The sequence below is a fragment of the Lacerta agilis genome, chromosome 6 (assembly GCF_009819535.1).
Source record: "Lacerta agilis isolate rLacAgi1 chromosome 6, rLacAgi1.pri, whole genome shotgun sequence".
NCBI classification, from domain to species: Eukaryota; Metazoa; Chordata; class Lepidosauria; order Squamata; family Lacertidae; genus Lacerta; species Lacerta agilis.
In genome coordinates this window covers 21,264,493-21,291,126 of record NC_046317.1, presented here as the reverse complement: position 1 = coordinate 21,291,126, position 26,634 = coordinate 21,264,493, and positions in this window count along the sequence as shown.

Here is a 26,634-nt window from a genome sequence, read left to right as displayed (position 1 = left end):
GGAGAAACTTTGCTCTACATTTAGTTTTCTCTCAAAATAGCAGCTTTCCCTCATCTGCGCCCATCCTTCCGACAACCTTCCTTGTAATGTACTGCCTCACGCTAGACTCTTAACACCAACAGTGTTGCTGGCAGACTAATACATGTGAAAGCGTGAGCGGCACGGCTGAGATAGCAACAGGGCCAGGTGACACTATCCTCAACGGGCTAGAAAGGAAACAGAAGTTGATTGCTAAAGTAGGGGACCATGTCTCCGAGCTGCATATTCAATTATCCCTCCTTGCCTAGTGTGGTTTAAAATGCAGAGGCATTATAATCCAATCACAGGCCTGCTCCCCAGTGCTGCACTTTTACAACACAGCAGAAATAACAGCATTAGAAGGACCAGGAATCAAATTCATTATTTTGAAATAACATTAAAGTTTCTTTTTTTCCAAATGTCAGAAGAGAACATGGACAGTCTGTCTCCTTCCAACTCCACCACCCACCTTTTTCCTCCTTTGGGGCACTCCTCTTTCAGTCAATTGCTTTCATACAGTGTTTCCTAAGTTTCACAGCTACCTGAAGTGGTGTCACCAGCTCTGGGCTTCAGGGCAGAAGTTCAGCACCCCAACTCACATATCCTCCAACATTTCTCTGATGAAAATAGAGATATTATAATTATATTATTTATATCCCACCCATGGGACTGGGTTGCTCCAGCCACTCTGGGGACTTCCAACATATATAAAAACATAATAGAGCATTAAACATTAAAAAAAAAAAAACTTTGCCATACAGGGCTGCCCTCAAATGTCTTCTAATGGTTGCATCCTTTAGGGCTGCCATATGCCTGGAATTTCCCAGACATTGTTGGGATTTGGCCACTGTAAACAGTGTCCAGGCAGAAACTGCTTAAATGTCTGGGAAAATCCAGACATATGGCAACCAATGTCTGGGATCTTCCGAAGCTGAGATCTACCGAAGCTCAACAACTTTACCAAAAATAACAACACCACACAACTTTTGTGTCTAGATTTTCACTTTTTGAAATATGGCAACCCTAGCATGGATACTTATCTCCTTGGCTCAAGAGTTGCATAGCTCCATACCCTCCAACACTTATCCAATGAAAATAGGGATGTCCCACCGTACCCTCCAACAACTGTCCGGTGAAAATGCGGACGTTCTAAGGAAAAGCGGGACATTCCAGGATCAAATCAGAGCTGACTTGCTACGTTTCTAAGGGAGTGAAGCAATACACGTTGCAATCTAACAAGGAGTGCCCTTGTAAGACCAATAGCCCATAGAAGGGGCATCACAAGACCATTAAGTCTGGAGTCTAAAATTAGTTAAACGCTCTGCTGAGTGGAAGTTCAAGGCTATGCGGTTCTGCAAAACCCTGAAGAGGGGAGTGAATTAGACAGTGCCCAGTCCTGATGAGGAGTAAATGCAGCTGTGCATACTGATGGTGCCTTGACCTCTTCTTCCTTCCTCCTCACCTACCCTCCCCTCCCCCCACCCTGTTCTCTCAATATCTGACATTCTCAATGGACTCAGCATTCTTTTTATTGCTATTTTTAGGCGCGATGCCTCTGCTTCTGATCTCTCATCCTTCCTACTGTTCTGCATTGCCACTAAAAGCACACACACACACACACACACACACACACAACCCCAGCTGCTTTCATTTGAAATCATCTCCCTGCTGATATTATCTGTAATGATTGATAGCCAATAGCTGGATTGTTTTTAATATGCTGGTTATAAGTCAGGAACCCGGCAGGCTTATTATTGCTTCCGCCATCTCATGACACACAATTCATGCTAATAAGCAAGAGGGTATGGTTGTGAGCCAGGGCAGTGGGTGGGATTACTAAGCAAGGTTCCATATTAATAGTAAATATTGGGGATTCCCATGCATGCATAGCAGGGCTTCGTGTATACTTAAATCTGCACAGCGCTTTCTGGTGCTCAAAGCATTTCACATGCATTATCACAAGTTGCAAGGATGATCTCGTTGCAATTCATGTAACAACAACCCAGTAAGGCATGATGATGATGATGATGATGATGATGATGTCTGTATTGCTGCCTGCCATGTTTCAGGTGGGGGAAATGAGGCCCAAGGAGTGTTTAATGCAGAGGCAAGATTCAAACTTGAGACTTCCTGATTCATAGCACAGTCTCTTAACCACTACCTTCCTCCAGCTCGGATTGGATAAGCAGAGCAAACGCACTGAAGGCGTGGTATCTAAGTAGCAATACCAAGCACTGTGCTTTGATTCTATCAAAAACCACCCTGTCAACAGTTGCATTATTGAATAATTACATTTTAATTCCTTTTCACGCTGTGTCCGTAGGGGCCATTTGGATTAAGAGAGTAGAGCAGCAATGGTATACGCCTCTGCTCGGCTTCCAGTCATTCAAAATTGGAAATTGCCGGCATAAATAGTCTAGTCTGATGGTGGTCAGAAAGTGTACCAAGCTTGAAGTGCAGAACTACTTAGCAGCGAGCCATCCTGTGTTTCAACACTGAGCCCTCCCTTAGCCCCTGTTCTGATGCTTTTGTCATGTATATGAAAATCATTATGCAGTTTAGAAAACAGGAGATGAAGTGAAAGAGGAAGATCAGGGACCTGAGATGCATTAATATTCCACCAGCATCAAAGATATTTCCCTTGAGGGGCTCCTACAGGCCACACTGTTATTACAGTGCCTATCCATTATCTTGTGCTGTACTTGATATTAAGACAATAATGGAGAAAATAGGATTATGTGCAGATGATAGGAAATGCGAAAGCAATTCAGAAAGATAGGAAATGAACAGAGACATGATTCTTTCATCAAAGGCCGGGGCAGTTTTGCATAGGGTAAGAGAGAAGATAAGTGAGCCAAAATGAAACCTTTACAGGCTATATCAGGGGATGGGAGGGAGGAATTGAATGTTTACATATAATCCTATGAGTTTAACCTTTTTGATAGAGACTATCTCTGCATCTTCCTCTAATAGCTAGGTGGCTGGGCCTTGGGAGAAGAGCTGTTTCGTTTCTAAAGCTTGCAGATGGGAGAAGACCAATGCTAGCTTGACAGAGGTAGCCTTAAGTGGTGAATAACCTTTAAACTCACTCTGAGACGAGAATAATCCTGAAAGCTATTTAAGGCTTCTGCATATCAGCCATTACACCATCTCCAGCCTTTAGAAAAGAGTGGGCAAATTGTGAAATATTTGTAACAATGTTTTCTGCTGCTGCTGTGTTTGTTTGTTTGTTTGTTTGTTTACTTATTAATTCACACATCACCAACATAGTACCTGATGTTTTGTACAGCAATAACTAAAGGTCTTTGCCAATATAATATACAACATAAAATTTAGCAGGGGAAGAGCAGCACAATGGAGTGGAGAAACAAACAAAGAGTTACTGTATGAAGAAGCAAAGGAAACAATACACACACACACACACACACGGGGAGGTTGGCAAACTACAGCTCCCAGGCTGGATCAGGCCTGGCAGGGTTCTAAATCTGGCCCGCCTGGCCATTTAAGAACCTGCCGCGAAGCCGAGACTCCCGGCGATGGCGATGGGAGGAAGAGGCCGAGTGGTGGCGCCTCTGCCAATCAAACACCATGCCTGGTTTACCTCAGTGCGGCATGGGAACGTCTCTGCCAATCAAACACCACACCACACCAAGGTAAACCAGGCATGGTGTTTGATTGGCAAAGCCACCGCCACTCGGCCTCTTCCTCCCACCGCCACCCTGGTGCTCCTGTGGCTGCTGCTGCTGCTCTGCATCCCCGTGAGGGGGGCGGCAGCAGCGTTCCTGGAGTAGGACAGCCGGCCCAGGCTAGGGCTCGGCAGGGCCGCCGCCGTGCTCCCATTGGCAGCCAACGTGATGGTGGAGGATGATGAGGCCAGCAGCAAAGTGGCCCAGGCGGCGGCCTTCACCTCTAGGGAGCAGGAGGACGAAGGGGTGGAAACGCCCGCACAGGACGGCAGCTTCAGGTAAGGGACCAGCTTGTCCTTGTCCTTGACCAGCTCCATGCTCCTTGAAAAGGCCACTCTCGGGCAGCTCCTGCAGGCTCCCAGCTTCTGAGGCGCCCAGCTCCCGCAAGCGTGCCAGCCCACTCTCCAAAACTTCCCATCCGGCCCCCAACAATGGCTGAGGGACAGTGAACCAGCCCCCTGTTTAAAAAAATTGAGGACCCCTAATACACACACACACACACACACACACACACACACACACACACACATATTGTATTGTATTGTATTGTATTGTATTGTATTGTATACATTTGATTCACAGAATCATGGTTGAAAGGGACCCCGAGGATCATCTAGTCCAACTCCCTGCAATGCAGAATATGCAGCTTTTGCATATAGGGATCAAACCTGCAACCTTGGCATTATCAGCACCATGCTCTAACCAACTGAGCTATCCAGGGTCAGTTAATTATTTTCACATATATTTGCTTTCTGTTGGGAATTAGGACTGTGGCAGTGAACCTGTGGACCTCCAGAGCTTGTTTGACTCCCAGCCTACATGGCCAGTAGCAAGGGATTGTGGGAGTTGTAGTCTCAGATGAACGTCTTGAAAGGTTTCTCAGAGTTCCTGTCATTTGCCATTCATATATTGGGAGACAGTCACAGACGCTTCTGGTGCTATCCCATTCTGAAACATTACATTTCATGACTAATAAACTACTTGAGGCTAATGAGTTCTTTTCAAGAGTGAGGATGGACAGTATTATCATATGATGCGATGAGCAAAGACAGGACCAGATTGTGTCACTTATGAACATCTTTCTGGCTTACATCTTCCTTACTTAATTAGAGCAAAAGCGCACACATTTTGTGACAAGCAGCGCTATGCCAGCAGACATACTCTTTCACACAACAGTGCTTTGTTTTAATGGCTCATTCCTGACTTTAATTATATTCAAGTGCAACCAAACTGAGATGAACAGTGTGACAGCATTCTAAAAACAAAACAGGTTAGATAGCAAGAAAACACAAGGTGTCGTCGTCGTCCCCCCCCCCCCCCCCCGCTAAAGCATATAGAATATGTGCACATGAGATAATGGATCTAGTTAGGTGCATCCTGTATTCTAAGACAAAGTCTCTTTTGCATATAATCCCAAACTGCATTTCCCCACCTTCAAACAATACCACGTTCAGCCATCTTAGAGGAAAGGGAAGATATGAAAGCACTGCAGCTTCTATATATGCATTTCATACAAGCAACATTTGAAAATGTGCAGTACATATGGGAACACACATAGGTAGGACAGGAAGTTGGAAAGCCATTAACCAACAGGCTTCTTATTCCTTTCCCTTCTTCAAGAGACTTCATATTACTTACCTGCTTCAGAAATGGCTCCACACTGCTCTCTACTGTTTTTTGGTATTGCCATCATAGTTGATGCTGAGAAATTGCCTGCATCCTCAAGCTCCAAGGTTTACCCATTTCGGTTTAAACCTCTGGATTTATCCAATCAGTTCTAGTTAAAGCACAGTAATGACTGACCACAACCGTTCATTTGGTTTAGTGGCTGTTTTCCGCTCTCTTTAGATATTCTGCAACTCTTGATTAAAGATGCCAGATGTCTCCTATTTTAAGAAGTCCCCCTCAGCTTTGAGAAAAGCAATCCCCGATGTCATTGCAGCCCCAGGGTAATATTGTTACATACAAACTTCCACGGTGGGAAGTGCTAGAGGTAAAACTGCAAGGGTTTGCCTTCCTTTGGAGAAAAGGGTGCTAGACACTTACAATTCAATAATATTTGGTTTACTTACAAATATAGAAGTAGAACACCAGGGCAGCAAGCTGCATGCACACTCCTACCAGGTAGGAGATCTGCTACCTCCATCCATCCAGAAAGAGGCACACTGCACCCAAACACAGAAGCAGCTCATCGAGTCACAGTTGCTTAGGGGGATAGGCAAGGTGGTGGGGAGGTTAGCAGGACACATGTGCAATGGCAAAGCCAATCAGGAGCTTTTGGCTGGTGTGTTTGCACTGTGGCTGACCTCCCTGAGAGTCAGCATGGTGTAGTGGTTAAGAGCAGTGGACTCGTAATCTGGTGAACCGAGTTCACATCTCCACTCCTCCACATGCAGCTGCTGGGTGACCTTGGGCTAGTCACACTTCTCTGAAGTCTCTCAGCCTCACTCACCTCACAGAGTGTTTGTTGTGGGGGAGGAAGGGAAAGGAGATTGTTAGCTGCTTTGAGACTCCTTAAGGGGAGTGAAAGGCGGAATATCAAGTCCAAACTCTTCTTCTTCTTCCCTGTAACTTTGCTTCCCTCTCCCTTCCAGTAAGCTACCTGCCAGTAACAAAGAGCAGCAGTTCTGCCAAACCCGGAAGTTGCTTCCACTCACTAGGTGCCTTCTGCATTCCGTGAAAAAGCAATACTCTTTATGCTTCTGTCTTTATTTAATTTATTTAGTTCATTATGATCCTACACACACACACACTTTTTACATCCCCCCTTTCCTTAGCTGAAAAGAAGAAGACTGGCTTTAGGAGCCCAGGAAGGCTTCAGATAATTATTATTGTTGTTTGTTTGTTTGTTTGTTTGTTTGTTTGTTTATACCCCATCCATCTGGCTGGGTTTCCCCAGCCACTCTGGGTGGCTTCCAACAAAGATTAAAAATACATTAAAATGTCACACATTAAAAACTTCCCTAAACAGGGCTGCCTTCAGATGTCTTCTAAATGTCAGGTAATTGTTTATCTCTTTGACATCTGAAAGGAGGGCATTCCACAGGGCGGGCACCACTACTGAGAAGGCCCCCTGCCTGGTTCCCTGTAGCTTTCCTTCTTGCAGTGAGGGAATCGCCAAAAGGCCCTCGGTGCTGGACCTCAGTGTCCAGGCAGAACAATGGGGGTGGAGACGCTCCTTCAGGTATACTGGGCCAAGGCTGTTTGTGGCTGCCTTAGATATGCTCTAAGGCATGCCACACCAGGCAACGAGAGAGTCAAATACACATGTGTAGCGTGACTGGTAGCAGGAGTAGTCAATGTGGTGCCCTTCAGATGTTTTGGACTATACCTCCCATCAGCTCCAGCCAGCATGGCAAATGGTATTGGATTATGGGAATTGTAGTCCACAACATGTTGAGGGCACCATGTTGGCTACTCCTGTAACATCTTATACACACACACACACACAATACAATGATAGATGATAGATAGATAGATAGATAGATAGATAGATAGATAGATAGATATAGATACTTCAGAAGATAAATCTGCAGTTAAACAATGATAGCAAGCAAGAGAAGAAGTAATATTGCACGATACAGTAAACAATTAAATACTGATTAAAGAAAGTGATTAAAGAAAGTGAAGAAGGAAGGTAGGTGTGGGGGGGGGGACCTCTAATATCACTGGGAAAAATTTTGGACCTGGACTACAAGCCTCTGTGTTTGATTGAATTTTCTGCCTGGTATGCTAAAAGTTAACTCCCAAACTCTGGTAGGAGAGGAGGAATGTGAAACTCATAGGGTAGAAATGAGGAAATAGTGGGAATGGTTGGTGATGCAGTGCAGTGAGGAGCAGTGGCGATGGATGGGGAAGATGTAGCCGAGGAAGTAATAAGTACCAGATGGTCATGCAAATTGAAACATTTCAGAAGGGAGCAGAAAAGCTTGTGTAGAGTATAAGGAACTCTTGAAGAATCATGAAAAACAGAGGAAACAAAGTCATTAGAACAAATAAAATCCCGGATGCAGGTTTGTGGGTTGTTGTTGTTTTAGTTATTACACACAATGCTTGACCAAAAGCAAAGAAAGGTGTTGCTTGGCTCAGTTGATGATCACCTCTTGCTGTGTTGGCTCTTCTGAGAACAAAGAACCAGGAAGTTGAAGATCCCTAATTGTTAGGAGTTGCTGGAAGGATTCAAGTTACAAAAGCCTCCAAGGACAAAACAAACCTGAAGGAAAGTAAAAATAAAACAGGATGCTATCTGGACTTAGATATCCAGGTTCAGTTGTTGATCGCCTGGGGTACTTTCAGAACAGAGGTGATAACCTGGACTGCAAGTGTTGATCAGTTACAGTTTGTTTGGTCCTTCCCAGAGGAAACGGCTTACATGTCAGATTTTGAGAAATATCAATGAAACGGCAACACAAAGCACAGTGTTGTCTTCTTTGAGGCATTGGTGTTTTCTACTGCCAGTGGGGAGAGAGTGGAAGCTGTTAAATAGGCATTCACTAAACAAGGGAGAGTTAGCCAATAAGTGATCAGCTGGCTGCAGCCAATGCTCCATAGCATAGATGCTCAAACATGTGGCCTTCCTTGTGCCACAGTTGGTTATTTCCTGCCCCCGTTATTCCCCTCTCCCATTCTTCCCTTTCTGTGATGTGTTGAGTGACATTTTCAGGCAACTTTCAGATTCAGAGCTGTTTGTGTGTGCAATTGCACGTCTTTCGGATGTGTGTTAATCAGTTGTTGCCTGTAAATGTGTCCTTCTCATTAGATAAGGAGAGACCTGCAAGATCAAACCTAAGACAAATCTAGTCTAGCATCCTGTGCTCACTGTGAGTAAATGAGTGTGACAGCCCTCTCCTTGCTAGTGAATTTGCACTACAATGCTGCTGGATCTTCAGGAGGATTAAAAAAAAAACTCATGTGGAAATGTGGAGAAGTGAACTTAGTATTGCAAAACGAGAAACTGAATGTAACCAAAATTGACAAATTTGCCTATCCCTATTGCCCAATAGGAGGTACATCCACTGGCTGAATTATAAGATCACCAGCTTCTTCCACTTGAGGATTCTAGCTGGCCGAGCTGCTCTGTTGCGAGATGATATGATTGATAGTGGCCACAAACCTCAAGCAGCTTGGGCAGGAGAAATGCAGACTGGAGAGTTGGGTCATTTTTGCCTTAGCACATAAATTGATTCCAAATTATTCCCAATTAATTATTCCAGGGCTAACCCAGTCCTCACAGTCACTCAAGTTGGTAAGAATCACCACTTCAGAATTTAGAGAATGTTATCAAACCTTTACGATGTGGACCCCAATCCTTGATAGCGTACGTCATCATAAATCTATTAGTCTTTAGGTGCTGGAAGACTCTCTGCTGTTTTTGCTGCAAGAGACTCTACATAGTTACTCCATTCGTTTACTCCATGTAAACTTGTTAGCCTTTAATAGGCAGATATACTTCTTCATACCACCAGTATGAGAGTAAAGCACTATTTAAAAAATAAAATAAAAAAAAACTTCATTCTTTTCCCTCTCACCCCCATTTCCATGTCATGTACCTTGGACAGATACATTATGCCTGGAGTGTTTCCATGGCATTACCTCCCTTTAATTATCTTCAACCTTTCAGTTCATTTGCCTGTCCTCCCCAGTCTTGCATTATAGGAAAAGGTGTGATTAAACTTCTTAATAAGAGACGAACTATTACAAAGCAGATGAAATAACGCAAATGAATGGGGGTTGCCTCAATGGGCCATGTTACAGCATGCATGGTGCTGTCCAGGTAGCTGGACCACAACTTTTGTCATTCTGAATGCCTCAGCTGGTTTGCAATCTTTTCCACTTAGGAAAAGCTTCTATGTCTTCTCCCCATTCCCAGCTTCTCTTGCTCCTTCATTCCCACCTATCTGCTTTGGTGGCAAAGGAACCAAACATAGCAGCACTTCTGTTGGTCACGTTGTACAAGATTTGTCGTGTTGCAACTCCACTTGAGATCAATTCACTTGAGATAAGAATCAGCAATGGAATCTTTCAAGCAGCATGCTGCAGTGCTTGGGGGAATATTTTTACTTAAGGGGAAGGCTGCCACCATGTATCTTGAGATCCAGATGGTCAGCTGCTCACTCACAGCTGTTCCCTATCAACATTTTCCAGGCACCAGGAAGGATATTGTGGGAATGCTAATCACTCTTTAATGGGGTGACCTAGATCAAGAATATGTCTGTATCATACGTTTGAAGCCTATAGTGTAGATTTTACCCAGTCCATACCTCATCTTAGTATGGATTGTGAACCTCTTGTTCCTATTTTAATTCCCTCTTGTCCATGCGTTGTTCTCCTCCAACTACTGCTGCCTCACACTTTCTCTTTGCTAAATCTGAAGGTTCTCTATGCAGTCAATGTACATAGCTCTCTTATTCTACGCTAAAAACCAACTGTTGTTGTTGTTAGCATCCACGAATGCGTCAAATTCTGATGAGACTTATTGATTGAGCCAAGATTCCGGATTTGAAACAGATAATTCCAAAACGGTTAAGAGGAGGAAGTTCCTTGTTAAACCTCAGAGCTTTTCTTGCATTCATAACAATGAACATGACTACAGTTTCAGCTTCTAAAGTTAAGGAAATCAAGCTCACAAATTCAGAGAACTCTTGAATGTTCAGTAACAGTGGCTGACAGTAAATACAATGATATCAATGTGAAACTCATAAAGGGGGACTGAATGCTGCCAACAAATCCACACCAGGAAAAAATAAAATAAAACTGGCCTTCACTCCATATTTCCAACATGTCAGCTCAGTTTCTGAAATTTTGCTTGATGGCTCGTTCAGATAGCTAGTTTATTGAAACTTTTAAGGCAGAGCTATTCACAGATGTTTTCGCACATGATATCAGAATCATTTCTCACTTTCCCTATTTATGTAATGGGCTTGTAATTAGGGTTCCAGGATCATACCTTTACATCTCATTATGGCCAAGGCCCCGTGACCCGCAGTTCCCTAGTAGATAATACACACATGGACATGAGTATTTAGGTTTATTGGTTCAAATAGGCCACAACTTTATTGGTTACAGATGTGAGTGGTTTGGCTTAGGCATTGGGTGAAGCAAGACTATATCTTGACTCCTGCCCGTTTGCAGGGAGTCCACCTAAGGGTTTCACCATAGGGGGAGCCCTATGACTTACATCAAATAGGGGCACCCCGAGGGGTCCCCGTTGGGGTTGTGGCATGGCCCTTTCCCACATCCAGGCATCAGACAGAATCCACACCCCCAGATCCCTTTAACAAGATACCCTTAATGATGAGGGGCAGGTGGAGGCTACAACCTCCCCTCCATCCAAACAAAAGCTTACCCAATGCCTAACCTCACAAGTTGTGATGATTGCTACATGGTAGGCAAAAACCAAATGGCTGGTGCCAATTTGCCAAGTGGAAAATAAAATCCTACCCAGTTCTGAGACTATGGTGGCCAACATTTGTCCATATCCAGGTTGTGTCATAGCAAAGCATGAAAAGAGGGTGGGCGGGCTGGGAGATCCAGCGAATGGGCATGAGAGTAGGGTTCCCTGGCAGTACCGCAGTTAATTTCCCATGGCCATGCCTCCCGCTGGTGCTGATTGGACAGCAGGACCACCCCTGGGTGGGGCCCTGCTCAGTGATGATGAGGGGGGCATCAATCTCCACCCCCCACCAGATCACTGCAGGGGCCCCGATGCCTGGCCACAACGCCCTCAACCCAAAAGGTGAGCAGACTTTTCCAGCAACAATGTTGAGCTCAAAGCGACTCACAGGAATGACAACAGAATTAAAAACTAGCAAATGTTTCTATCAATACAATCATAGCACAATGGCATATAAATAAGGCAAAGGCAATCAAATTCAGCAAACAATTCATGCAGTTCAATGCAAGCTCTGAATACTTCAAAAAGTATCAGAAATGGCTGCTGAGCCCTGAGCTGAGCAGACATACAGTGGTACCTTGGTTTACAAACTTAATCAGTTCCTGAAGTCCATTCTTAAACTGAATCCGTTCTTGAACCATGGTGCACATTCCCTAATGAGGACTCTTGCCGCTGGTGCCCTTCCACCGTTCGGATTCCGTTCTTAGACCGAGGTAAAGTTCGCAAACCGGAACACTACGTTTGCGGAGTTCATAAACCGAATAGTTCGTAAACAGGACTGTTCATAAACCGAGGTACCACTGTACTACTTTGGGGAGGTGATTTCTCCACCCAGTGCAACAGTGTAACCCCAGGCAGGCAGCTCCTTCCTAGTTTTTAGTCCTGAGTTGGTTTTCACCCTTAAAACGACCTATTCTAAGTTGTTTTCAGAGGAGAGAGAGAACATAGCTCCATTTGACATCTGTTGTGAAGGGGGATGTGAAGTCACAGGTTAATGGAGCTGGACAACATGTCCCTGATAAGATCCACAGTGTCTTCCCATCATCTGGGATAGTTAAGAAAGCCCCTTCCCATAGTCCCTTTGTAGGAGGCACTGGGCTCTTTCTCTACTCATGGGGTCACGAGCCCCAGGCAAAGAGCCCATCAAATAATTTTGAAATTGCAAGCAACCTTCTAATATATACAGTGGCACAGCAAAAAAGTTTCTGGGCCTCTTAACATTCTCACTTAGATCTGTTCCTTCTGCACACTTGCATTTATTTACATATTTTGCAGCATTTATATACTACTCGGTTGTAATAAAACTTCTAACTAGTTTACAAATTTGTCAATAAAACATTCTACATTATCAATTTTTAAAAAACAGTTAAAGGGAGATATTTTTAAAACGTTCAGAAAATTAAAATCAACAGTAACCAAAGGGGGGGGAGGTTAAAGCACATGTCAGCATTCTTACCATATTTACTCAAATCTAATGCTCACCTTTTTGGCCAAATGACGTTGAGAAAATTAAGGTGCGCATTAGATTTGATGGCACATTTGCATTCGCCAGCAAATACCTTTTTGGTTTGTTTGTTTGTTTGTTTGTTTGTTTGAAGGTTCTGAAAATTGAGCAGCACATTAGATTCGGTGGCACACTAAACTTGAGTAAATACGGTACATATCTGAATAGGCTAGCCTGAAGAAAAGTGATTTAAGCAAGGGACTAAAATATCTGATATATAGGTGAAATATCCATTTATCTGAGACTTGTGGAGGTAGGCAAATTAGCTTTTCCCACTTTTGATGTCCTAACTAGGCAGTCTCCAGTATATCAGGCTGTTTTCACTTGTTGCAAAGCTGGTCCCTCACGTTGGCTCTGTGGGCTGATTTCGTGAGATGCAAATGCCCTCGCTTCTTTGAAAGTGTGAAAGCGACCGCATTGTCAGATGTAGGCAATTGCTCCAGATTTCCCTGGCTGCGGTTTCTGTTGCTTTTCCTTTCGTCTTGCATTGGAAACACTCTCTTGTTTGTCCAACTAATGAGGGCAGGGCTGCCCTTACTGGGTGAACTCCGCATACAGCATCATGTCTCTGAAAGATGTTTGAACAATGAACTCCCTCAAGCATGTAACACATCCAAAGAGGATTAACAGCCATTCACACTGTTTACAAGAAAGTAACAAGTTCTGGAGGATGCATGGAATCAAAGCAGAATCCACAATAATTGGCATTACTGAAAATTAACTAGGTTTGCTCATCCCGGTGGTAAATGGGTTCACGGGAATGAAAAATATAACAATGACCGCACCTCTCCATTTTAGCTCCTGCCTCGGAATTTAAGAAAATAGCTACAGAAAGCATCATGACTTGACAGCCTTTTATATTTTTAGCTAATGTTACCTAATGCATTGTGGAGTGGAGGGGGGGAGATTTTTCCTCTTCTTTTGTTGAGCATCATTTATTTCACTGTAGCTACAGCTAATTAAGCCACAATGAAGTTCAGCTAATTAAACCACAATAAAGTTCAGATCATTAATGACCCTTTTAATAGACTTACATCTCAACCCAAAATGCATTATTTGGACACCATATAAGCCCTATAAACAGGATTTACATTCAAGAGACCTGTTCCATAAGCGAGCATTAGACTGTGCTTTGTTCTGTCATATATGAATGGCAATAATGATGATATTAATGAAAATGATGATGGTGATATTGAAACAACCCACATCTTTCTCAACATCACATGAATAGCAGAACCTTTCTAGGAATGCTAGTGTGTCCTTTTCATTATTTATACCATCCATCTTCTATCCTGCTCTTCCTCCTGAAGAAGACTAACAAATAACAACCAACATAAACACAATCATAAACAAGAGTTTTTAAAAGTCAACAGCATAATCATTTGCAGCTCTGACACAGAACAGCAGTAGAGTCAGCAATAATACTCCCTTCACCCCAAAGGGTGACTGGGGCCTATGATGTCTGGTAGATGGGAAGGCCAGGAGAAGAGCAAGAGTTGATGCCACAGTTAATGACAGGTGGAGCCAACCAATCCTAGGTTTCTCTCCCTCCTCCTTCTCCCCTGCTGAGTTCTACAACTTAGAGACTGAATAGGAGGAAGTTGGTATCCAGGATCACCCACTGAGGGCTGGATGAACACAGACTGTGTTTGGTGGAACAATGTTCCATCCCCTCTTTTGGACCAGCCTCTGCTGTCTCAAATATCTGAGTAATTTTTTTAATGTCCTATCAGAACAGGGCATATAGAAATCATGGATGTGTGGGTGCCCTCTGGCTCACCCCCAAAAACATTTGGGCTTTTCTGAGCATTTCTGTTACATGAGTGGGGGTGGGGAATTGGAGCATTTAACAGGAACTCTTTAAAAACCCAACTGGTTAAACCATGACTCCCTTCCTTGCCAAGAAGTGGGGGAGCCTTACCTTTCCAGAAGGTGCCTACCAAGGACTTCTAGACCCTGCAATGCTTCCTCTTACTTGGAAATGACTCAGAGCATCATTTCCTGGTGGTTCTGGTTCTCCGCAAGCTTTTCTCGCTTAGGGAAGGTGATAGGAGGGACAGGATAGTGGCAGAAGCAAGTTGAGGACCACCTTTCAAGGGAGTCAGATCCATTTTGAAACAGGGCCAGACTTTTCAAGCCATAGGAGTTTCTTCTTGCACAGTCTTACCTTCCATCCTTAGTAGAGAGCTATCCCCATAGCAATGGGGGAAATGGGGAAACTACTACTGCTACTCTATGGTAAAGTAAAAAAAAAGGTAAAGGACCCCTGGACAGTTGAGGGTGGTGCTGTGGTCTAAACCACTGAGCCTCTTGGGCTTGCTGATCAGAAGGTCGGTGGTTCGAATCCCTACAATGGGGTGAGCTCCCATCGCTCTGTTCCAGCTCGTGCCAACCTAGCAGTTCGAAAGCACGCCAGTGCAAGTAGATAAACAGGTACCACTGCAGCAGGAAGGTAAATGGCATTTCCGTGCACTCTGATTTCTGTCACGGTGTTCCGTTGCACCAGAAGCGGTTCAGTCATGCTGGCCACAGGACCCGGAAAGCTGTCTGTGGACAAATGCCGGCTACCTCTGCCTGAAAGCGAGATGAGCACCTTTCACTGGACTTAACCATCCAGGGGTCCTTTACCTACTTTACCTACTCCGTGGTAATGAAATTTATTCTGTCTGAGAGTTTTCTGAATAAGGCCAACATCGATTGTGCTTTGATATAATACAGTATTTGAGGAGTAGCTCCAGTATAGTATTTTGCATAGTATTTTCGGGATAGCCTGTAGGTAGAAACATTTCTTGCCAATAGGAAGAATCATGCAGCTTTCTTGTAGGCAAGGCACTATGTGAAGCATAGCTGGTCCCTGGGTGGCTGAACAATAGTTCAGATATGGAAGCTTGCAGGATATGCATTTGCACAAAACCTTTTCACAGGTACACTTGGGAACATTTTCACTTCAGCGGTCGCTCCTTTCTTACAAAGCACAAAGCCTGACACAGGCCTTAAATTCTTCCTGTCACTGCAGCCATTATCACACGCCCTTTATGGAGAATAAATGTTCTAACAACTTGAACTGGATTCCATCTCCCCGCAGTCATAATACTGTCAAGGTGTTGTATCATGAAATGCAGATGCCTGTTAAAATAGCTCGGCTGAGCACATCGAGATGTTAGGGTTTCCATCTGACCTCCTCAGGATTGCACCTTCCGCACGCTTATCATTTGTGTGGCGCTTTTAATTTGCAAAGTCCTTTACAGACTTTATTGAGATAGGTCACCATTTCCTATTATTAAAGGAAATGGCAGTGAAGCGTCACCATGAACTATGTGTGTCTAAGAGATGAGGAGAGGAACGGGAGATGCATCAGGGAGTCATCTCTCTGGCTTCAGCTCTGGTCCTCAAATGAGATTCATAGGAGGTAGGGCAGTGGATCAGGACAGATAATTTGGGGAAGAGCAATTTTGGGAGAGGGACGCGGGTGGCGCTGTGGTCTAAACCACAGAGCCTAGGGCTTGCCAATCTGAAGGTCAACGGTTCGAATCCCCATGACAGGGTGAGCTCCCGTTGTTCAGTCCCAGCTTCTGCCCACCTAGCAGTTCAAAAGCACATCAAAGTGCAAGTAGATAAATAGGTACCGCTGCGGCGGGAAGGTAAACGGTGTTTCCGTGCACTGCTCTGGTTCACCAGAAGCAGCTTAGTCATGCTGGCTACATGACCTGGAAGCTGTCTGCGGACAAACGCTGGCTCCCTTGGCCTATAGAGCAAGATAAGCACCGCAACTCCAGAGTCGTCCGTGACTGGACCTAATGGTCAGGGGTACCTTTACCTCTTTACTTTTGGGAGAAGATGCTAGAAAGGACTATGGGGAGAAATCAGGAAAGGAATTTTGTGGGTTTTCTCTAACAGTACATTATATTGGCAAAGGAAGTGGGAAAGTAATTAATTTATTTATTTTTAAAAAGTGGGTTGGGCTGGTGGTGGTGTTCAGTTCTAATTATTTTGTAGGGAAATGCACTTACCACATGCTCAGTGACTGTTTTTCTCACACATCCCAGAACTTAGCTCTGGTATTGAAAACAAATTCCAGGATTTCACCCCAGGCAGATCCACTATTATTATTATTTTTGTGTGTGTGTGTGCGTATGTGGTTTGGGGAGTGAAGACATGTGTGTATCAGGTAGTAAAGGTGGAGGAGAAATTCGATCCAGTTTGCATTCAAAGGTGGATTTACCTAATCTGCAGGTTCCATACGAACTGAAACACAGCCATCTGTCAAAAAGTACACTTCTCCAATTTTTAATTTGTAGAAAAATTCACGGACCAGGGTAAAAGTGCATACAATGCACATATTAGTGAAAATAATATAGAAAAAATGTAATAAATTTGAGGAAAATGTTTTTCTTATACAAAAAAGTGTCTGTTAGGAGAAATTTTGATCGTACTTCCATACCTGATCAGAAGTCAAAAAGCCCATATATACAAAGACATGGATTACTTATGTGAATTTTCCATCAGTTAAGTGCTTTCTACTCTCCAACCAAACCAATGTACCAAAGTGAGTCATGGGTAGCTGCTGGTGAGGAAGCAACACTGTCCTTTCTGGTATACTGGTGGCTGGGGAGACCCAGCCAGATGGGTGGGGTACAAATAATAAATTATTATTATTATTATTATTATTATTATTATTATTATTATTACCACACAGTTTCAAAACTGTATTTGGTCTATTGTGTTCCTGAGTGCTCTAAGATGCTTTGTTATTTTGGGAAGGATATCCTTGATCATGTGGCGTAACTGGTACAGGCCATGTGTTTTATAACCCATTGAATTCATGAGCATCATTGCCATTCGACTGTCATTGAATTCATCACTCCTTTTCCTTAAAAAGCCTTGGCAATAATGCAGGCTTGCAATGTGGGGAAGGGGAGCTTTCAAAGTTTATGCTCTCATTTAGAAATCACACCATAGTGATAGATACATAGAACTTCCATTTGAACCACGGCTGAGCACCATCTTCGCCCACCCCTTTATAATAATCTATTAAATGCTTTCAAGTATGGAAAAGGAACATCAGCCTTCAGCAACCTGTAGATTTGAATGGAGCCCAAATGACCTATAAAATACACACTGCCTTGATGTCTGAATTGTTACAGCTTTCATCTCTAATGGATGGCATTGTTATTTTACCATGCAGAAAACCACACACATCAATTATACTCACTTCTGCATCGTGAATCGGGGGGGGGGTTCCTTTTTAGTATTTATTTTTAGTATTTATATATATTTAAAACACACACACACACACACACTTAATGCCTCTTTTTCCTTAACTCCTAGAAGGCTTTCTAGCTCTTTTGGTGATCAGCATCTTTCTCGCTACAGGAAGTAGGGTCAAGCTTCTTCCAATACTTTGCCCAAGGAGAGGTATGTTTGTGCCTTCCAGCCTGGAAAAGAAACAGCAACCTATTAAATGCAGGTTGTGAAAGACACAAGGGGGCCGGAAGTGTCCACCAAAATAGAAAAATGCCATTTCCTAGGAGTCCCTACCTACCTACCTACTCTACACGTATGGAAAGGCCAACCCATAAGACAAAATGGCGCTGTGCAATAGCACTTGGGACTGTTCCTAGGCCATGTCCCCTCCTCAGCCACACACCCTCACAAGCCCTGTTTTGTTCCCTCCTTGAGTCTTTTTGCCTGATTAGAAAATGTGTTTGCATTCTAATCATTCTTCCGGCTTACACTGCCCACCATAGACACGTGACCCTTGGAAGGTTGCCTAGAAGGTCACCCATGCTTGCTCCAGCGAGATTATAGGTGGGAGCTAAACATAGCACAAAGTGAGGCAGCAGCTCCCTCTTCTGGCCAGGTGCCAATACCTAGTTCCCTGGTTTGAGGCTGCCATCTTTAGAAACCCCGTTAAGTCATGAGGTTCATGGAATGGCCTTGCATAAGTCGCTTTCTCTAAGCATAAATTCACCGGACTGTTGCAAAGCTAAGAAATAAACTGTGCAAAGTTCTCTGCAGAAATGGTAGGATTTAAAACAAACAAAAAATGAACGGGGAATGGGAGATAGATGAATAAAAGGCAATGACTTCCGAAGTCTTAGTTTCAAGCCTGGAAATGCAGCTCACCTGTTTGAAAAGTCAAGCCCTAATGAGCCAATGTAAAGATAAAACTGAGAAGCTGCAGTCTGGGTAGACGTAACTGAATGTGTCACTCTTATTTTAATTCAGGGAATTGTTTGTTTTGGGTTTTTTAAAGATTTAACTTATAAGCAAGTCTATATAAATGCAAATGCCGTTACTGTAGATATAATTTCATAAAGCAAAACTTCTCACTATCTTTAGCAGCGAAATTCAAGTGGGAAGTGTGACAAGCAAAGAAAAATGAATGCAGTTAACTTCAGCCATCCCAGCTCATCTGAAAGCTTATGTCAGTTTCTAAATAAGCTTTTCATTTTTTTTTTATTCAGTCTGCTGATCTTTGTTGATTTAAAGCATGAATGAGCATGGCACATTGCAACTTGTATAGTATATTTTTACCCCCCCCCCCAAAAAAATAAAACGTTTATTGCAGACACATCAAGCTTGTGAGTGGCTTTGACTTATTATAGCAATGAAGTGCCATGTTAAACAACTCATTTACATTGTGGCAGAAGACTCTGTAAGCACTCTAAGTAATTTAGTTCTATCTCAGAAAGAAGGCTTCCAAAATATATTCAACATTATAATAAACCATAATTGGATGCAATTTGCTCTAACCAACCGCTTCTCCCAGGTGGGAACATTTTCCATTCAAACTTCACCAACACAGAGAAAGAAAGGGAATACACGAGGCTTTCCCAGGATAGTTTTGTTTTTTTCCATGTTACTTCTTCTGAAGTTGTGAGAAGTCCACAGCAAAGTATGTGCAAAAAGAAAGAGACGTGTAGAAAAGTCATTAATGGTTGGAAGCAGGAATGGGGGAAAGACTCAATTCAGTTTGCATTTACCAGTGAACTTAGCTAATTCACACTTTCCCAAACAATATGTGAATCAAAACACAGCCATTCTTTGAAATTCACGTCTCTGAATTTTCAAAGACACTTCTCCAGCCAAGTGATGTGTACCAAAATGCATTTCCAATGATGAAGTTTGCATAATGTGCATATATTAGGGGAAAGTGCTTTGCAAAAATATGTATATTGTGCAAAATTGCATAAACATGTGTATAGCAGGAAAAAATAGCATGCTGCTGGAATTTTCCATGAATTTTCATGCATGAAATGCTGGTGAATTTTCATGAGGACATTTTAAAAACATGATCAAGGATATCCTTACCAAACTAACAAGATATCATAGAGCACACAGGAACACAAAGACCAAAGACATGGGAATGCGGAGAGCTGCACTGAATATTGGAAAAATAAGGAAGAGAGAATAACTAAAACTGATAGATCGGCCCGTCCTTAACTGGAAGTCAACAAACAAATACATGAAGAAAGAACAAGTAAGGGAATAGATTATATGTATTTCCAGCCAGGTAACATTTTTTCCTACAGAAATAAAGAGTTACCTTTTAGAAAGAATAACAACAAGTTAGATATCACTTTAATTCTCCACTAAATTACTTGTATATTTTATGTATATTTATTTACATCTGCATGATAATATAGGAAATTTTACTACAAATGTTATTTTGCACGCTGCTTTATATTTATTACATCTTTATACTGTACATGTATACTGTTTCTACCTTGTAGATTATAAATACAGATTAACATTTGTATTACCGGTATATAATGAATGCTCACAATTAAGATCTACTTATTTATTTTAAGCTAATAGGTTTTCTGCAGAAGAGAGGGAAGTCAAGACTTGTGGTTTCTTTACAAACATATTCTATTCATTTTCAAATGCACAGATGGAACAAGTAAGGTAAGGCTAGAACATCAAGAGGAACACAGGCAATGCTTGTAGAGTAGGCCCTTTGGTGAGGACAAACTTCCTTCAGAGTCCATCCTTGAGATAGCTATATATTTCAACCCACAATGATTATAGATAGGTTTTTAAAAAGATGACCATCTCATAACAGTCACAACCATGTTTGGGGCAAGTTAAGAATGTAAGAGCCCTGCAGGAACAGGAAGTGGTCTATCTAGTCCTGTATCCTGTTTCCTAGAGTGGCCAATCAGATGCCTCAGGGAAGCTCACCAGTAGGGAGTGAAGGAAACAGCCCTCTACTGAGGTGAGACCAACAACCCAGGACCCTCCCTTGGTGACAGTTCTAAGTAGGTTATCACTTATTCTGTTATTTGTTACATTTATATCCTCCCTTTCAATAAAAAAGTGCCCAAAGAAACGAAGAACAATAAAATCCTCCATAAAAATAAATAAATAAGTACCGGTAAGCAAGATTATCATAAAAATCAGATCAGACCAGATAAAAACAGCAGATAGTGAAAGACATAATTAAATTAGAAATAACATATTAAAACACAGAGCAGAAACTCAAAACAAAAGAGCCCATCTACAAGGGTCTCAATAGGGAATGCCAAAATCTGAGCACAGCCACTGAGGAGACCCTTTCTAGAGTTCCCACCAAATGCATGACAGTAGTTGGGGGGGACAATACGGTTATGGCTATATGACAGACGTGTTTTTTGAAGATTGGGGTTTTTTAAAAGAAAAAATGTAGGCCGACAGAATTGTTGTTGTTGTTGCTGCTGTTGTTTCAATTTATACACCGCCCTATACCTGGAGAATAGATAGAGAAATCCTAGGTGTGCGGGGAGGGCGGAAGCTGAGGTGGAGCCACCAACAAGTCCACAGCTCTGCTCATGCATAACAACCAGGGAGGGACAGCATGGTGGTGGTGGTGGTGTCATCCCTGGATAATCTTTGTCATTTGGAATTCCCCCCCCCCATTTAAACCCATGATGGAGTTAGGTATATCAGCTCAAGGCTATTGGAAGGACCCAATCCTAGGCCATCCAAGGCCATCTTAAACACACTGCTGACCCCAGAGCCCCCTGCTTTGCGAGCTACAGTAGACTCATACCCATAGATATTTTCATGGGCCTATTGAGGTCTTCCACAGCAGACAGACACACCCATGATGGTTCTGGGGAACTGAAATCCCCTGAAACCCGCAGTGCACTCAAAGTTTATATATTTAATACTTATTCCAGAAAGGCAAAGTAACTTTGCAATACTTGAATACTTATGTTAATCTTACGTTATTAAGTGCCTCTTTGACATGAATATCCACTTATTTCTTTATACACAACAAATAATCCATTTATCCATTATGTGAGCTAAAAAGATGAAAACTGAAAGCCTGAATTATTGTTCAGTGGTGACTAGTTAAATGATTTCAAGGTCATACAAGCCCACTCAGCTGCCACACAGCACCTTCTTCTTTGGAAACTTAAGCAATTATTGAGTTCTTCCTTTGATTATATATTTTTTCAGTCTCAAAGTGGAACTCTACAGTCTCAAAAGTAGTCTATCTATGACCCTATGGTTTTATCAGTTACATCTCACAGTTAATCACTATATATACGGGTTGTGCATCACAAAACTAATTGTGATTTTTATTTCTGTGTTGCAAAGAAACCAAAGTTATGCACTTTTTAAATGTTAGATCAATTTTAGTGGGAGAATTAAGCAGATCCATGGGTTTATTCCACTGAAATTTTGATAATGATTAATGTTGGTTCTCCATTAAGCAGGCACCACCTGAGGGGCAGCACAATGGCACTGGTATCCTGGCAGTTGCTTACTAGGATGGGGTCAGCTGATCTGGAGAGCCAATGGGAGACTGGCAGGACTGATATATAAAATCACTGCTTCCAGTCTGGATTCTCAGTCTGAGCAACCTGTTTGGTGAAGCTGGTGCCTCAAAGATTGTGTAGCCTAGCTTCTCCTGGAAACCTGGCTGCCAACCTGCCTGTACCAAAAAATAGCTGCATTCAGATGTAATGTTAAACCATACTGTGGAAGTGAGTCTGGATGAGCCTAGGCCTTGAATGCTCCACCTTCCTTCTCTTCCTCCAGCGCAGCTGTGAAAGAGAAATTGGAAGCCTTTCCTTTTGTTTTCAACTGACTAGTTACTAATTTCTCCTGCCAACCTAGCAGTTCGAAAGCATGTCAAAGTGCAAGTAGATAAACAGGTACTGCTTCGGTGGGAAAGTAAACGGTGTTTCCATGTGCTGCTCTGGTTCGCCAGAAGCGGCTTAGTCATGCTGGCCACATGACCCGGAAGCTGTCTGTGGACAAACACCAGCTCCTTGGCCTATAGAGCAAGATGTGTGCCGCAACCCCAGAGTCGTGCGCAGCTGGACCTAACGGTCAGGGGTACCTTTACCTTTAGTTACTAATTATGTCCAGCAGACCCATATGAGTCACACGACTCAAATCGATTAATTTTTTGTTGTATATATTTCAACAATCCCAAAGTTTGAGAGTCAGTAGCACAGATGTTGTAAAGGTAGAGGACTGCAGTAACTTGAAAACTATAAGGCATATAAAAATTTTATTCACACCAGTGATTTTGAAATGTGAGATAATTCAGTACAGCAATTTTAATCAAAATCTGAAATGTAGTAGTTAATTTAAAAATTAAAAATAAAAATTTGATCTGTTGTGGAAAACCCCAATTGAAGTAGTAACAGTGGTTACCCAGATCTCAGTTGCTGGTTGTGAAGGGGCCCCCCACAACAGTTCAAGCTTCAGGAGCCCAAAAATATAAGTTCACCACTGTGTTATATTACAGTATTAAGCTTGTTTACATACACTACAAATAATGCATGTTCTAGAGGCTGAGGAAGAGCTGTGTACATGGGAACAGCAGCTATAGTTACTTATGCTAAGACGAGTAAGATCTCCAGCTGTAAATGAACGATCCAAGAAGTTACAGGAATGTGCTTCAATAGCAAAGTTAATGAGTTTTACCTAATAAAAGAAAAAAAAGACAGAAACCCAATACTTTTGATAAAAACGAGACATCTTTTATTACACTGCAATAACATTGATTGCCATACTGGTCAAAATTCTTCTTGTTAAATATAAAACATTTTTTTAAATTTGTTGTGAAGGAGAAAGAGAGAGAGAAAGGCCTGGATCACATTCTCTTCAAGCTCTTGTGTTATGTTAGGAGAGGAAGAGCCAGCCCTACTGTTTGGCAGAGAGATGCAGTTGACTTAGGCAGCAGATACTGGGCTGTGTGGAGGGGGCAATGACAATAATTATGATTAAAACAGGGTAGTCCTGTGCTGATATACCCTTGAAGGCTTTTCTTGTTTTGAAATAAATAAATATTGACTTGTTGTGGAAGGTTTTATCCTAAGTAGGCACGAAACATAATACAAAACATATTTACTTTGAAGTGAATCCCTAGGAGATCAGTCAAATTTTCTAGAAAATTGAGATGTCACCAAAGTTTGCTGAACTCAGATCAGGAAATGAATTTGAGGGGCTTAGTAAAGCTTGCCTCAAAGTAGAGGAAAGCATTAGAAGCACTGGGATTTTTCCTAGCTTGGATTAAAATATAAAAAATTACATGAACATCCAAGAAAACTGGGATACTTACATGCAAGTCGGGGATGTTAGGCTTTTGTCCCCGCCTCACTTTTCCAGAAGACAGATCTTCAAGGCAGCCCCCCCCCCTGACCCCGCCCCGGCAAAACCTTGCTTTGCTATAGGTCTGCTTTGAAGAATAGCCAGTGGGGAAATTTGGATTAGGGCCACAGGGGCACAATTCACAAGGGGCTCCCTGGGAATGGACGTTGGTCTTGCACACTCACACAACTGACGCACATACTTTTTCCATGGGCAGCTCTTCAAACAGACTCATAGCAAAGCCATGGAGAGATATCTTCCTTGCTTTGAAGAGATGCCCAAATTGGTTTGGCAATGAACCAAACTGTTTATCTGTGAGGAGGCAAACAGCACCCCTCTTTCCCAAAGGAACCAGTGGGAACCAAGAGAAGCTCGCTTGCCTCAACATTAGGCTCAAAATTCCAGCAGGCCTAACCTACATTCCTAGACTTTCACAGACTCCATTCCTTCTGACTCCAGTTGGACTTTCTGAATGCATGTAGGTAAGCTCAGAGAAGTGTATAAATATAAAGATTCTTTCCCAGGCTATATGATTCCCCAGACAATAAAAGTTTGCTTTGAAGGTAACCTGCAGTGCCCAAAGAACCCAGGATAACCCAAGCACAGGTTCAAAGAGGTGGGAGGGGGGAACTCAACCATTGTTTCATCTGCCGGATTTCATTCTCTTACCTGTGGAGCACTTGTTTGTATTCTCTGCTTATTGGAAATGCTCTTCCTGGGACACTTTGACCCAAATAATTCTGAATCCTTCACAACAGGCCTATCCATTTCCCTCCACAGCTGCCAGGTTGCTGAGTTTCATAGCCGTCTCCCAGCAGACAACAACAACAACAAAAACCCCAAATATATGATAGGTATAAAGAAGATGGACTACAAAAGAAAGCCTTAGAGGGCCCAAATAGTTGACCATATGTGAAATCAAATGGGCAAGCCATCAGCATCAGCTTTGAACATATTGCACCAACTGGGAATGAAAATAAAACATTCAACAACCTACTGTTATAATCTGTAAATAGTGGAGCTAATTCCCACAGGTTTGCAAAACAAACATGAATGGGGCTACTCACCAGGACCCCATTGTACTCTTCCCAGGTAATGTGGCTGGTTTATTTTTATTTTTAATCCTCACTCAAGTTAGCAGCCCCTGTATACTCAAAAGACCACTGGGAATGTTACAACTCCATTCAAACGTCACTAGCTGCAAATAATGAACTGACGGCTTCTTTTTGATGCAGCTTTCCGCTCAAAGAATGTGCACCATAAATAAGCTCAGAAGGAAGGAAGGAAGGAAACCATACTGGCAAAGTTCTCTAGAAAATATATAGTTTCCAAACTACAGATAATTTGTTCTACAAATTCGTAACTGTGCCCATACTTCACATTTAATAATTCATGCTAGGAACAGATGGCCAGAATATCAATAGCCGCGCTCTTTATTATCATTGGCACACAAATGCTAGATGTTGAATGCTTAACACCAGAGGAAATATAAACCTTGTATGAGATTTATCAGCATCATGTACACATACACAAGAAACCAGCATTGTTTTGACCTGTTTTGTTTGGGGACATTTGTTTCTTTCAAAGAATCTGCTGCAGGAGGATGGGGGGGGGGAATATGCCTCCCAAGCTAAGAACTACTTTGCTAGATCAGACCAAGGAAGCTCCAGTCCTGTGCTTTGTCTCTCATGGTAGGCAGACAGGTGCCTCCATGAGGACACAAGAAGAACATGGACACGAAAGCCATCATCTGTCATATTAGTCCAACATCTAGGACGATTCAGTCAGTCTTTGCCAACTTGGTGCTGCTCTGCACAGAAAATCAGCTTAGGTATTGTGACTAGATGATATCTATCTTCCATGAATGTGTCTGCTCCAGGTGTGGGCAACCTATGACTCTACAGACATTGTTGGGACTCTAGTTCCCATCATCGCTGTCCATCAGCCACCCTGCAGATTGTTAAGAGTTGGGAATCCAACAACATCTACTACCAAGAAGGGGAGAGGCAAGGAGGTTGGGAGGTCAACAGAGTGGGGACACAGTGGTGGGACATCATGGGGGTGTGTGGTTCCAGCTACCCCACCCGTCGCCTTGGGAAGCCTTGTAGGAAACTGCTGCAGGAGAGGGACTGTGAGCAACACGTGACAGGTGTTTCTGGGGCGAATGTGAAGCTGTGAAGCTCCCTTGGTATTGGTAATCTTGTTATATTTATAGTATTGGAATGTGGTTTTATGGTATGCTGTTATATGTTTTGCTATGTTGGGAAACTGTTATTGCTTTGCTATAATATGAAGTTTTGCTATGTTATTATGAAAGTGTTTCGTAGTGTTTGTTTGAAATGAATCCCTGTTTGCTTGTAAGTCACTTTGAGCATGATATTTTTGTGTTTGTGGAAAAGCAGCATACTAATAAAATGAGAGACTGAATGAATGAATGA